This window comes from Hesperophylax consimilis, chromosome 17 (genome assembly GCF_061612785.1).
Source record: "Hesperophylax consimilis isolate HC1 chromosome 17, BYU_Hcon_1.0, whole genome shotgun sequence".
NCBI lineage: Eukaryota > Metazoa > Arthropoda > Insecta > Trichoptera > Limnephilidae > Hesperophylax > Hesperophylax consimilis.
In genome coordinates this window covers 12,048,301-12,062,997 of record NC_142852.1, presented here as the reverse complement: position 1 = coordinate 12,062,997, position 14,697 = coordinate 12,048,301, and the positions used below count along the sequence as shown (strand labels likewise).

The window sequence follows — 14,697 nt, the reverse complement described above, 5'->3', positions numbered from 1 at the left end:
CTTCGCGGCATGATAGATTTCCCTCCAAACACCTGTAACATAAATACAAAACACATGTCTTGTATGGAATAGCCCTTTAAAGTACGGCTTTCCCAACCCTTGTTCGTTCATCGAACAATACCACTATAGCATCCCATTTGAATTATTGTACAAGTGTAATATTTCTAAGTAACAAAACCCAAATTAAGAGAATGGAAGTTTTTTTTTTTATTTTTTTTTTATTGGTTTTCAAGTTACAATCCCGTTAAACTTCAATAAAGCAGTTTGTCAACAGGATGTCAATGATCAATTACATACATACACACATAATATTATTACTATAACTATACAATTAACACACATAAATTAATATAAACTATCTCTATTTAGTAACCATTGTTTCAGTATATATCTTAATCTATTTGTGGAATCGCAATTTTTTATATTAATGGGTAACATGTTAAGCATTTTTGGCACGTTAAATTCTAGGGTTCGCCGTCCGTATTTATTATTATATTTTGGAACAAGCATTCCTTCATTCTTCGTAAACCTTGTATTATATTCATGTTCCACTTTTCTTTTATAATCAGACTCAGATATATGTTGAATCAATATTTTGTACCATAATAAGGCCTGCACCGGTAATATTGTTAAATTCCGATACAACAATGATATGTTTCGTCTCTGTGAAAAAATATGTTTTTGGGCTAATAACTTCACCATAGAATTTTGTACAGATTGCAGGTGGTTTAAATTAGTTTTACAAGAGTGACCCCAAGTAGTTAAACCATACCGTAAAGTTGATTCTGCGAGTGATAGGTAAATAATTTTTAAAATATTCACCGGAACGAAACATTTCAGTTTGTATATCCTACCCACTATCGCTCTCAGCCGCTTGCAAGTTTTGTTTATTTGTGTATCCCATTTGAAATGACAATCAACAGTCACCCCCAAATAAACGTATTCATTTACCAGTTCAATACTTTCACACATACATGGCTGTAGAATGTTTTGATGAATACATATAAAGTTATGTGAAATTATTTTAGGCATGATCTGAAATGAAGCATGTGGAGACCGTATGTGCATCAATTTAGTTTTCTTGGTATTAATGATTAGACCTGCGTCATGTGACCATTTTATCAGGGACGTAAAGTCATGTTGCATATATTTAATCGCAATGGATAATTGTTCATCAGATATGACAAGAGCAGTGTCGTCAGCATATACAAAGTGTCTTACATATTTAAATAATTTTTTCATTATTGATACAAATATAATATAAAGGGTTGGACCCAAAATCGACCCCTGCGGGACTCCAGCACAGATTTTTTTCCTCCCACTCATTTTTTCTAATATTTTTACACATATATGTCTATTAGATAAATAATTTTTAAACAAATTAAGTAGGTTACCTCTAATTCCAATTGCTTCTAAGATTTTTAATAATTTTTGTGGGTCAATTGTATCAAACGCTTTGGAGTTATCTATAAATAGTACTAAAACATGTCTTTTATGGTTTAATTCATTATTAATATAATTTGAAAAATCCTGTAATAAATGCTCTGTGCTTTTTTTCTTTTGAAAGCCATATTGTTTTTGGTCTATAATGTCAAATTTTTCTAAGTATTTATTTAATTTTAAGGAAATATATTTTTCAACAATTTTTTCAAGTGCAGGCATTATACTGATAGGTCGATAGTTTCCTATTTCTGAGTGCTTTCCTCCTTTGTATATAGGTCTAATAATAGCACATTTAAGATCATTTGGCAATTCAGCTTCTATAATAAGTCTATTAACTAAGTGCGTTATAATAGGTCCTAAAATATCTATATGTCTTTTTATGTCGTACATTCTTATGTTGTCCATTCCCAAGGATTTTGAATTTTTCATTTTCTTAACAATATTTTTTATCTCAGTGAGAGTTGCCTTTGGTAAATACATACTGTGAGGTAATTCTATTTGATTAACATTGGATGCCTTAAAATCACATCTGTGCAACATTTGGCTTATACTATCTGAGAAATAATTTACATATTGGTTTGTTACACTCTCCACCGTTTGTTCCTTTAACACATATCGTGAGATGACTTCATCACAATTACTTTTAGTTTTTCTTCCCAACAATTTATTTATTTCATCCCATGTTTGCTTAGTATTATTGAAACTACGTTTGAATTTATCTTTAAAATAACAATTTTTTCTTTTAGTAATTAATTTGTTGACATTATTTCGCATGTACCTGTATTCATTTTCATAAGTTTTATTACAAGGAGAATTTTTCCATCTTCGAAACAATAAATCCCTTTTTTTTATTAACTCTAAAATATCTGTAGTTATCCATTTTTTGATCGCATGTGGTCTTTTGGTTGGTTTTTCAAAAAATGACACAGTACTTTTTTCATATAAATTAATGAAATTATTTTTAATTTGATGATACAAAAAGGTACTTTCTTGTTCATTAAGTAAAGAATTCCAATGTATTTCTCGGATGTGATTATCAATATGTTTTTGGGACAAAATTGTTATCTTTTTCATGTTTTTTAATGGTTCTTTTTGCACATCATATTTAATATTAACGGCTGTCATATAGTGATCTGCTATGGAAATCTCGAATACACACGCTGATAGCGAGTCCACTTTTTTAAGCCCGTTACTGTACCTAACGTATATATGATCTATGCATGATTGTGTTATGCGCCCGCTAACAATTGCTTCACGCGTCACACCGTCTATGCATTTGATCAAATAATTGCTTGCAAGAATATTTTCATATGAGTTTACTACAGGATCATTAAAATTCATCAAGTTTATATTAGTGTCCCCAAAGAACAAAACATTGTCTCGAAGGCCTATGAAATCCGTCAGAATAGATTCAATTTCCCTGATAAAAGATAGTTTGTTAAGATTCGGTGGTCGATATATCGCTAATATACTCAAACTTTGTTTATTTGGAAGAGTAATTATACCAAAAACATTTTCAAAATAATTTGATTCTAGTGGTGATTGTTTAAATACCATACTGTTTCTTATATATAGCGATATGCCCCCACCTGATTTATTATTACGACAATAGTTGTAATTTGAATAGCCCGGAATCTCATACATATTAATTTGGTCAGCTTGTATATTTGTTTCGCTAATCATTAAAATATCTATACGCTCCCAACAATTTCTTAAATAAACATGCAAAACATCCCAATTCTTACATAATGATCTGATATTTACATGAATACAAATTAATTCCCCTACATCACTTTTTTTAATATTTATCCACTGTTGTAGATCGTTAGTTCTTAAAAAATCTACTTCATTATCTTCTTCTAGATAATTACTTAAAGCAATGTTTTATAAAATAATTAGTTCAAATTCTGTGCTATTAATATGATAATTTATTACAACCTCTCTGGTTACTATACCTAAGTATTTATTTGAGTAATGATTGAAAGGTAGGTTTACTAATGTCATTTTTATATTTATTTCAATTTTAATGCAGTTTGTAAGAATTATTGGGTAATCTAAAATATTAACAATAATGAATTTCGTCAGAATGAGTACTGCAACACCTCTATTATTATTTTTGTTTATTGTCGTCTGAATATATTTAAAATAAGAGTGCCGCCGTTGATAAGCAATCGGCAGTGACTCATGATTTGTAAATGGCTTGTTTAACACTATGCCGTCAGGCTGAATATTTAAATTATTGATTTTAATTAAAATAGTTAATTTATTCTGCATTGTAATCAATTTTTTGTTTGGCAACTTTTAACATATAATTTCTAAACTTACATGCTATACTATTTGGTAGGTGATCCGTAGGGAAATTTTTTTGTTTCTTTTGATTAGAATCCCAGCAGTTGGCACATTTGGGGGGGCAGTCCAGAGATTTGCATTCCCGGTATTGGTGGTCCCCGGCGCAGTGCATACATCTTGGATCCTTTATTTTATCTAGGCATTTATGTGCAGTATGGCCAAATCTTAGACAATGGTAGCATTGCGTTAAAGGGTAGCAGTCTTCAACATATATCCTCAAGAATCCTAAGTTGACACGTTTTTTTCTTATAAGGTAATCTCTCATGTTTCCATTTGTTTCGACAATTATATTGTGGGACTTATTTCTTTTGTTGTCGGTGATAGCTTTCACCTGAAATATATCAGGATTTTGATCTGTCATTATTTTAATGTCATCATTTTGGAGTCTTAAGTCTGTTAAAAATTCTTCTTTTGTGTAATTTGTTTGTATTCCTTTGAATATTACACACGGTTTTTTTCTTTGTATTTCTTCTGCCGTAATGTCTTTTTTTGATATTTTGTTTATTTCATTTTTCAGTTTGGTTGCATCTTCTTTTTTAGGTTATAATTAATCTGTTGTTAGTTATTTTTTTCATGCTGTTTACTCCGATGCCCAGAGCAGATATTTTAATTTTATTTTGTATTGTTTCCTTAAGTTGGTCTTGATTTTGGTTCGTATTTAATGAAGTTATTATAATTGGAAAGTTTTTTTCTTCAATCTCTTCTTGGTGATAGTTGGTTTTTACTGCTGACGCGTACGTTACTCTTTCATTTTTAGTTTTTAGCATTTCCTTCAGCATTGTATTTTTTTCTTTCAGTTTTGCTAGGTCTATCGCCATATGCGAAATATTTTCCATAATAAAGCTAATTTTTTTCGAGATTTCTATTTTTGTTTCTTTTGTGATTCTTGATTCATCGAATAATGCGGTCATTTCAGCAATTTCTTTCTTAGCTTTGGATATGTAGTCATGCGGATCAACTTCTTCCTCCATCGCAACGTTTTATTTATCCTGTTTTGTATTCGGGTCTCAACGTGTTAGTGCGACTAACGTACAGTTACACGCGTCCGTTGCCTGCCAGGTTGCAGACTGTACTATCAAGTAATCCAGAACAGAGGCATGAGGTCAATACTGTGTTGTAGCAGGTATACCAGAATAAAAACCATGCAACGTCAACTCAATCTTTTAAGTGTGTGGCAACGATTAGATTATAATACCTTAGTGTTTATTTATGAGTTAAAAAATAAAATGTTTCCTGACTTTAATTATGTCAAAGAATGTTAGAATTAATAGTACAGTTCATTTATATCCTAAGAGAAACTGCAACGATTTAAGGCTTCCTAAAACATAAATTGTCGGTATTCCATTCTTTAATCCATAGACTATTACATGTACCAATAAACGACATAAATTACAATAATGAATTAAAAGTTATCAAAACTATTGCAGAAAATAATGGTTACGATAACATAATAATTGATAATCTAATAAAGAAGAAGAATAAAAAACTCACCGTAGCTTCAATTACATATGGCCTTACGCCGGACAAGGAAATAGAAACAAAACAATGGACTAAAATACCGTACCTTGGCAAAATATCAAATAAAATTTCAAAATTAATAGACAGTGATAAAAAATGTAAGACAGCCTTTTATAATGTAAATTCTTTGGGTAAAATATTTACAAACAATAAAGATAAAAGAGGTAATCTGGAAAACTCTGGAGTCTACCAGGTGAACTGCTCGAATTGCCCCGCGTATTACGTAGGACAAACAGGAAGAGCAGTATCAACCCGTATAAAATAACATTTCGCTAGTTGGGTTAATCAAAAAGGAGATTTATCGAACGTTGCCTTGCATCTACTAGAAAACCAACATACTTTTGACAAAGATAGAGATGTAAAAATCCTTCATGTTTGCAACAAAGGACAAAAATTAGACAGATTAGAGTCACTAGAAATCAATCGCTTAACGAAGAAAATAGATCGTAAATATGTTATGAATAAACAGCTGGAACATAATGATCAATCACCATTAATTTACCCATTATAATTCACTTAGAATAATTTTACTTCAGAGAGCAGTGGTATAATTTAAGTATGCAATTTAAAGATGTAATAACCCAAATATGTGGGGAACCCTAATAATAATAATTACTTAAGTGCTATCAATATTTGACAATAAGCCCTAAGCATCAAGGAGGGAATATCCCAACATTACAAAAATAAAATATCAGAAATCACAAACCTTTTTAATTATATAAATTCTTTTATATTCATATGAACTATAAATATCTACTTGCTTTGTAACATCATTCATAATTTGTAAAAATAAACTTTATAATCACCTAATGTACCCTAAATTAACAAAATAACTCATAAAACCTACCTCAAATTAACAAAATAGAATCATTCATCATATATATTATTCGCCTATTTGGTCCCCGTTTTATAAAATACATTCCAACAATATTGAAAGGGTACAACACAAATTTTTAAGATTTATTAACTTTAAACTAAATATTCCAATCCAAAATATAAATTATATCCAACTCATGCATCAACTAAATTTGATTACGCTATCAGATAGGCGAATTATCTCCGACCTTGTTCTACTAAATAAAATTATTAATTATAGAATCGACAGCCCTGAAATTCTTGCCACAATAAAATTATTTGTACCTTCCAAAAATACGAGACAAAATTCCACCTTTTTCTGTGACAATTTCAAATCTAATTATCATGCGCACATATCGTTAAATCGAATACAAAATTTTGGTAATAAATTTGGTAATGTTGTTGATATATTTAGAGATTCCGTAGCAGTGCTTAAACGAAATCTACATAAACACTTTGCTGAAATGTATGACTTCTCCACTCCATAGTAAAAAACCCATTTTTTTGCTTCTATTTTTTCACTCTTTTCTTTTATGACTTTTTAACTTTAATATATTATGTTTTAACTTTACAAATTAATATTGTAATTTAAATAACAATTCGAATATGATTTTAAGTCCCTATAAATGCTGATTAATTTCAATCCATTTATTTTTCTAAGTAAGTAAAAAAAAAAAAAAAACTGTTCTCCATAATGGTATTCTGTATTATTTGTAAAACATTTATGTACTACAGATATAATAACTATTTTATTTATATATGTACGTAAACTTTTAAATGTCACATATTTAATGTAATAACACTAATAACAATGTATGTAAAAGCCCAATGGGCGTTTAAATAAATAAATAAATAAATAAATATAAACAATGTTGTGTACCCCTGCCTAAGTTTGTATAAAATCAGTAGCATAAGAGTTTCAACTACCAGTCTGAAAATGTCCGTAGTAGGATGAAACCGGTCCTGGTAATAATAAATAAGTGGAACAAAGTGAAAAAGTTTTTTTTTAAATTTTAATTCTTCCTAAAACACATTTATCCGGAACACAAAACAATATTTATTATAAAGGTTTTAAAATGTTCAATGAACTCCCGGTAATTGTTAAGGAAGCTAAAAGTCTTGTAGTTTTTCGTGGATTATGTCTCAATGTTGTGAAGTCCAAATTTTAGTATGTAAGTAGTAAATAATATTTTAGTAGTATAATATAATATATTAGGTAAAAGATGTAAAATTTTATAACTAAATAAAATATACATTAATAAAAATAAAATCTTTTTATATTGAATTAACAATTACATTTTTAACAATATATGTATAAAACAAAAAAAATACAGAAATATAGCAAAAGTAAAATTATGAAAAACATCAATATCAAATTTTAAAAGCCTTTAGAATAATATATCATTGTGTGCTAATATTTCCAGTAAGCCAAGTCTTCAGTAAGTTCACCAATTGTTTGTTTTAGGCACAGTTTTTAATTTCAGCAGGAAATAACAACTGGGAATCATATAATGTTAAGTTCTTTATTTATAAATATTCGGGCCAGCAGATCTTTAAACTGTTGACTGTGGGAAATCCAGAACCTTGAACACAAATCACAATAAAATATGTTTTCAAAATTAAAAATAATTGTTTCTAAAATAAAATTTATTGCAAGTGGTTTGGAAACTGACCTTTATACATAAGGCCTAAAAATCGCTTTCAAAACTATGGGCAAACACATTACTATCCTATTAGTTGCTAACCCTAAACTAGGCAAGGATATCAAAAATGAAATTTTAATAGTTAAACCGTGTTATTAGGATTGTGGGTCTAAAAGAGGTCTTGAAAAAAAAAGCATTAACCCTCCGTCGGGCGCAGCCGGCCTCAAAGGCCAGCGAAAGACATTTTTTCCCTCTCCAATTCTCAAAGACGGCCCCCCGCCTCTTCCCTCATTTTACTCGCCTAACTTTAGGAACCTCACACGGTGCCCGTCTTTAGTCAGTCGTCGGTCTTTACGCAGCTCACTTACACCTTCCCTGGCTTCACAAGCCGCCTGCGCCCGATTGCGTCACAATTTTGAAAGTTTTGAATTTTGAGTTTTTAAGGATATTTTTATGTGCAGTTGTTCATTATACTCAATTATGCCTGTTCTGTATGAAATTTATCAGTACCTTGAAAATTAAGTGCTGTATTAACTATAACTGTATTAACTATAGTGCTAAGATCTGAAATTTCCGAGTCCCTTATAAACTAGCCGAAAAATTAATAGGGGTTGTAGCCACAATAAATAGATTAAATTAAAGTTTAAACCTTCTACGTTTTGTGGGATCAAAAGTTTTAGTTAAGATTTCAAAGTGTGAGTGATTTTTGCGCAAAAACTAATTAAAGTAAAAAAATATTAAATGTCAAGTTGAGTGACTTTGTCTATGCAATAAAACAAATATTAAATAGTGATTGCCACCATCAATTCTGTGGTGTTTTGGAAAAGGGAGACGAGTCAATAATAGTCAATTTTACAGGGGAGCCAATTTTGTATTCTCGATTTTTTGCCAGATCTGAGAATTGTAATTAGGAATATATTTTTATGCAATAATTAATGAAAATATTTATTCTACAGAAGAGTATTTGAAAAATTTGGAAAAAACCTATTTTTAACAATTTTACGTGACTCATTCCTCTTTTCCGTGTCACGTTTGGACCTAATTTTGAATAAAACATGAGTTATGTCTTAAATGTTTCTTATTTTTTTCTGTTATTTTTCAACTTAATAAAGGAAAAATCATTTACCTATTTAAGAAGGATGCACTTATAATCATTGACACAGAAATTTGTATTGGAATAATTTTATTTAGTTAAAAAACGACATTTTTAACATAAATTTACAATGATATTGCAAAGTAAAAAAAAGTATCCTGTTATAATGACATGTAATACTCATCCAATATAAACAAAACATACAACAGATTTCTAATTGGTATAATTTGGGGGACTCATTCACCGGCATCTTCATATCCGTCTGGATCAACATTCGGAACGTTGCTAGCATCTGGTAATTTTTTATAAAAATCATGGCAATCAGGATCCACTAAATGAAAAACACTTAGTATGTCCTTTTTCTTTTCCTCGCTTATTGGAATAAGACCACTGTAGCATTTTCCAGGGCTCAAAATGGTGATTGCATTACCCCTACGTTTAAAAGAAATAGTTTTAAATGGGTCTTCAATATGCAAAGTCCTTTTAAAATGTATAGTTCCTGGGGTTGTGTTTTTATACATGAACCATTTTATATCGTGGAATAAAAATCGATTACCTTCATCATCAGTTTGTTTCAGCTGCAATGAACGCTTGTATAGCCCAGCAAAGTTTAAAAAATGTTCATTTGTCATGATTTTTACTGTAAACGATTTCTTTTTTCCAGCAGTTCTTACAAGATTGTACCAATCTCTTGGTAAATGAATATTCATGTCGGTTGCTTTTTTTTTCCTCTCAATTATAGCATGAATGGAATCACATTCCATGTGAGTGTGGCCTGGGACTAAAAATTTATGATGTATGATTATGTTTGGTCTTGCTTGAAGAGCACATAAAAACATTGCAACAACATGGCTGTTTTTATTTTGCCAACCACAGGTATCTGAATAAAATATTAATTCATTTATTTGTGGTGGAATCGCAAGAATGAAATCATACAAACATGACGCTATTTGATTAGCCCCTCGACCACCTTCACATTCATGCCATATGTAACACGTTGTTTCATTTGAGAAGCAGTCGTAAATGGTTAAATTAAACGTCCACAAGGAACGTTTATAAAAGGCAATGTTTGAACGTAGCAGGGGAGTTGGGAGGCACTGCTGCAAATCAAAGCAATAGGTCCTTCTGCTCTCTGACGACTCTTCTTTATTTTTTGCCTTGGCAGAATATGCATAATCTGCTTCCTGCTTGTGGGCTTCGTATTTTGCCTTCAGTACTGATAAATCAGGTTCTTGTACAAGTTTCATCTGAATCGAATACGAATCGCACGTACTGCACGTATCCAGAGAAGGTTTTTTAAATGATAAGCCCATTGTACGAAACACATTTGAGAACATTGATCTGGAAACCGGATCCTCTACTTTTTCCTTATACATAAAATACATTTTGGTTAAAGTGAGTCCAATGGGCAAATACTTCTTAGAGGTATCCCTTCTAGATTGATGTGACTCGTAGGCAGGATACTCTCTTATGTGATTTTTAATTTGATGAATGCGGTCATCCGATATCTTGGTAGAAGGCACACTGCTTCCCCGTTTGTCAGAAACCGGGAGCCCAGAAACAGATGTACATCTCTTTTTAATGACGGTACATATGAATTTGTTTGTTTCACAAAAAATCTTTTTAAAGCAACCTTTGCATATTTCGATAATGGCACCGTTAACTCGTATATGATATTTATGATTAATTTCCCTCTTCTTCGGTGGTACATTTCTAACCCGCATAGTTTTCTTAGGCCCATCGGTGATGAGGGATGAGATAAACGTAATTCTTTTGTCGAAGGTTCCTAGTGCCCAGTATTCATGAAATAATATACTTTGATATTCAAAAGACACTTTATCCATGCATTTTTTACGGCAAGCACTTAAGCGTTCCGTTTCTCGACCCTTGACCAATTTCCCAGTTTTAGATTTGTATTTTAGACCTCGATTACGTTTTTCTTTAATCTCTTTCCTTAATAAATAAAGAGATTTTCCTCGGTTTCCAGGGTGCGTGTCTTCAGTTTCAGTAGTTGCTTCACCAAGGAGTGCATTGTTGAAGGGACTGGGTCCATCGTAGCTGGAATTACTGGAACTGGGGGGTTTATAGCTTACATCCATATCACTGTTGCTAAAATCACTTGAATAATCTGGAACTATCGTCTGTAAGTCTTGGAGAGGATAACTGGAAGACGGACCTATAAAATAAAATCAGTATTTATAATATCTACAGCTTTATATACTATAGCTTTAAGAAATACATGGCACGACCAAGTGAATCAGATACTTGAGTCAGGCCATGTCAAGAGTCAGAATAATAGAAGAGCATGTATGAGACATTGTATGAATGTGAACGAGGCATGGAATGTGTGCCAAGACCGAGTTGTTTGGTGGTCCGTGCTCTCTGCCTACCCCTGAGGGGTAACTTCTGCCCTGAAGAAGCTACGGTTGTAGCGAAACCCAGTTGGCATTAAGTATATAAATAAAAATGGTGTTTACCAAGTCATTGTTTTATTTTAAATTATGATTTCACGTCACCAAGTAATTGCTTCATATGAACAAATAATGCATTCAGTTACTTAATTAAAGTAGGTACATAATTATATTCCTTTAATAAGAAATACTGATTAATTTACCTTACTTTATGGTTTGAATGAATACATCAAATAAGTGTTTTTGGAATAAACCATCAACTATACGAGTATTTCAAAAACAAACTTTTAGGCTAATATCATTTAAATGATTTACCTGGAGTAGGAACGCTGTCATCATTTGGCATGTCTTCATGCAATATAATATTTTGCATGTTATTTATAACACTGATCTGGTTACTATTTGTCATTTGTCTGGCCACGCTGTCATCATCTGACATGTCTTCATACAATATAATATCTTGCATCTTATTCGCGACACTGATTTGGTCACCATTTAAACTACTTGAAGCAGTAGAAACATCTAAAAGTCCGTTTGTGACATCTGAAATTTAATAGGATTTCATAAATTAGTCAATAATTTAGTGAGATGAATCTAATACAAACATAATACCACAAAAGAACATGAAGAAATAATATAAAAATCTTACCATGCGATGAATTTGCATTCGAAAGCGCTATTATTGACCTCGTTCGCTTACTAAACATCTTTAAAACTCCTCAAAACACACGGTACCAAATATAAATATATAATAAACAACAGAAAATGATAATGCGACCGAAAGAATGATTCAAATCGCCAGTGAAACAACAACTGTCAAATGTAACAAGCCGCGGCGTCATGTAACCATAAAGCACAGAATGAACCATAGATAACACAGAAAACAGCGATTATTAAAGTTAACTCTGTTTTCCGTGTCAATATTTAAAAATATATATTTCGTTATACAGAGACAACTTGAGTTATCTCCAAGTGCGTGTTAATTTATTTAAAATATGACTCGTCTCTGTATGACAACGGCTAATAACTCGGAAACTAATTTTTTGAGCGGACTCATCTTTCTTTTCCGTGTAGAGAAAAAAATTAGGATTCTTCTGGCATATTTAACTCCATTTCGCAATTTTACTGACTCATCTCCCTTTTCCATAACACCACAGAATTTTTCATCAAGCATAATTAAAGAGGGGCATTTGTGAACTTACTAAAATAGTGATGTCTAGCACACGTAGCAAAACCCCAATAATTTCGGAAGATAAATTGAACATGGATAAGATTATTGAATACATTGATAAAAAATTTGAAACCCTGAAAAGAGATATATTTACAAAAATTGATTTACAAACTACAGAAACTACTAAAAGTATTGATTTTATCAGTGCTCAATACGATGAGATGTTAAAAAAAAATTGAGGTCTCAAATAATTTAAATCGAGCGATTCAAACAGATTTTGAAAATATAAAAAAGACCAAATGGAAAAAAATATGATAATTAAAAAACTTGAAATCCGACTTTCTGATTTGGAAACGTTATCAAAATCTAATAGTTTGGAAATAGCAGGAATTCCACAACAAAACCGCGAACAACCTTTGGAAATTGTTAAAAAAGTTGCTGCCGCAGCAGGAATCCACCTCTTACACACTGATATAACTGACGTCACGAGAGTCTCAGACAGACGAAATGAAGCCCCTCCTAAACTTCTTGTGACCTTTTCCGATAAAAGAAAAAGAGATTCCCTCCTTGATAAGAAAAAGGAAATAAATTATAATGAAATCAAGGATCTGGCGACATCTCGCATCTTCATCGGGGAAGAATTAAGCCCGTATCATAAAGAAATCCTATGGAAAACAAAACAATTATCAAAAGAAAAAAATTACCAATATGTATGGTACAAACAGGGTAAAGTTATGATACGCAAAAAACAAGATGATAAAATTATCTACATTAGGCACCTTGATGATATGGTGAAAAAAATTTAGTGAATAATATGAACAACATTACTTAATCCACTTAATAATTTAAATTGAGAAAATGAATAACGCACTAACAACAAACATACCAAACATATCATCCATAAACAATAATTTTAACATAATGCACCAGAATATTAGAAGTATCAATAAAAACTTTGACGAACTACAAATATTGATGAAAAGTTTAAATTTAAAATGGGATATTATTATTCTTACTGGATGTTGGCTAACTGATAAATACTACCCCCTACAAATTGGTAATTATGTCCCTTACTCTACAATAATGAACAACACAAAAAATGATGGTGTCATCGTATATATTAAAGAAGATATAGAAGCTGATGTCAGAGAGATCTGTATCAATAATGCAAACTGTCTAAGTATATCAATCGGTAATGACACAACAATACTCGCAATTTATAGATCTCCTTCTACACAAAATCTAGAACCATTCCTCAACTCCTTATCTAATCAACTAAGTCTACTAAAAAGAACTAAAGATGTATTTATCATCGGTGATATAAATATTGATATTCTTGAAAATGGCCATCCAAAAAAATTTGATTATATGCAAACACTAGCATACCATGGATATAAAAGCCTAATTGATGAACCAACACGTGTATATAATGAAAGCAAAACTTGCATTGATCATATCTTTTGTAAAACTAATAGAAAAACTCAAGCCATTATTTGTACTACCACACTGACAGACCATTATACAATAAATCTATCTATTACAAAAAAAAATACATATGTAAACCAAAAAAAGAAATCACTCCTAACAAAGTCTGAAACAAATTGGGAAAACGTCAAATGCGAGTTAACAATGAATGACTGGACAAGTCTTCTGGAAAAAGATGATACTGATACTGCTTGGAGTTATTTTATAGAAGTTTAACAGAACATTATCCTATCAAACACCAAAACCATAGAAAAAAAGTTATCTCATAAAAATTTACACATTAAACCTTGGATTAGTCAGAATATTATAAACTCAATCAGAAAAAGAGATGAACTGCACAAAAAAGTCAAAAACAACCCTTATGATATCCTAACACTTCGATTCTACAAAAGATATCGTAATACATGTAAAAATGTAATACGTTATGCTAAAGAAACATTCTATAAAAACAAAATTGATGAATGTAATAATGATTCACGTAAACTCTGGCAGATCATAAATGAAATAACTAATGCTAAAGCCTCACATAATGACAATAGCATTAAGGAATTAAACATTGATGAGATTCCCACATCTTTTACAGAACACCCGGACAAACTTCTTGACTTTATAAACAACTATTTTTGCAATATAGGCTCAAACTGAGCAAATAAAATTAAACAAAATTCAATTAGTACTATCGAAAATACAGTGAAGATTGACGATGTAAATCAAGAAAACAGCCTCAAT

At 31.0% G+C, this 14,697-nt stretch overlaps 1 protein-coding gene and 1 long non-coding RNA gene across 2 annotated transcripts in view; both read right to left on the bottom strand.

The window, feature by feature from the left end:
• LOC149415985 (uncharacterized) overlaps positions 1–14,697 on the bottom strand; it is a 498,120-nt gene that overhangs the window by 43,661 nt on the left and 439,762 nt on the right. The window lies entirely within an intron of this gene.
• On the bottom strand, positions 10,806–12,072 carry LOC149415996 (uncharacterized). Its single transcript, XR_016303482.1, has 3 exons — positions 11,962–12,072; positions 11,628–11,855; positions 10,806–11,077 (listed from the first exon to the last, which is right to left on the bottom strand). It is a non-coding gene; the product is annotated as an uncharacterized LOC149415996 (long non-coding RNA).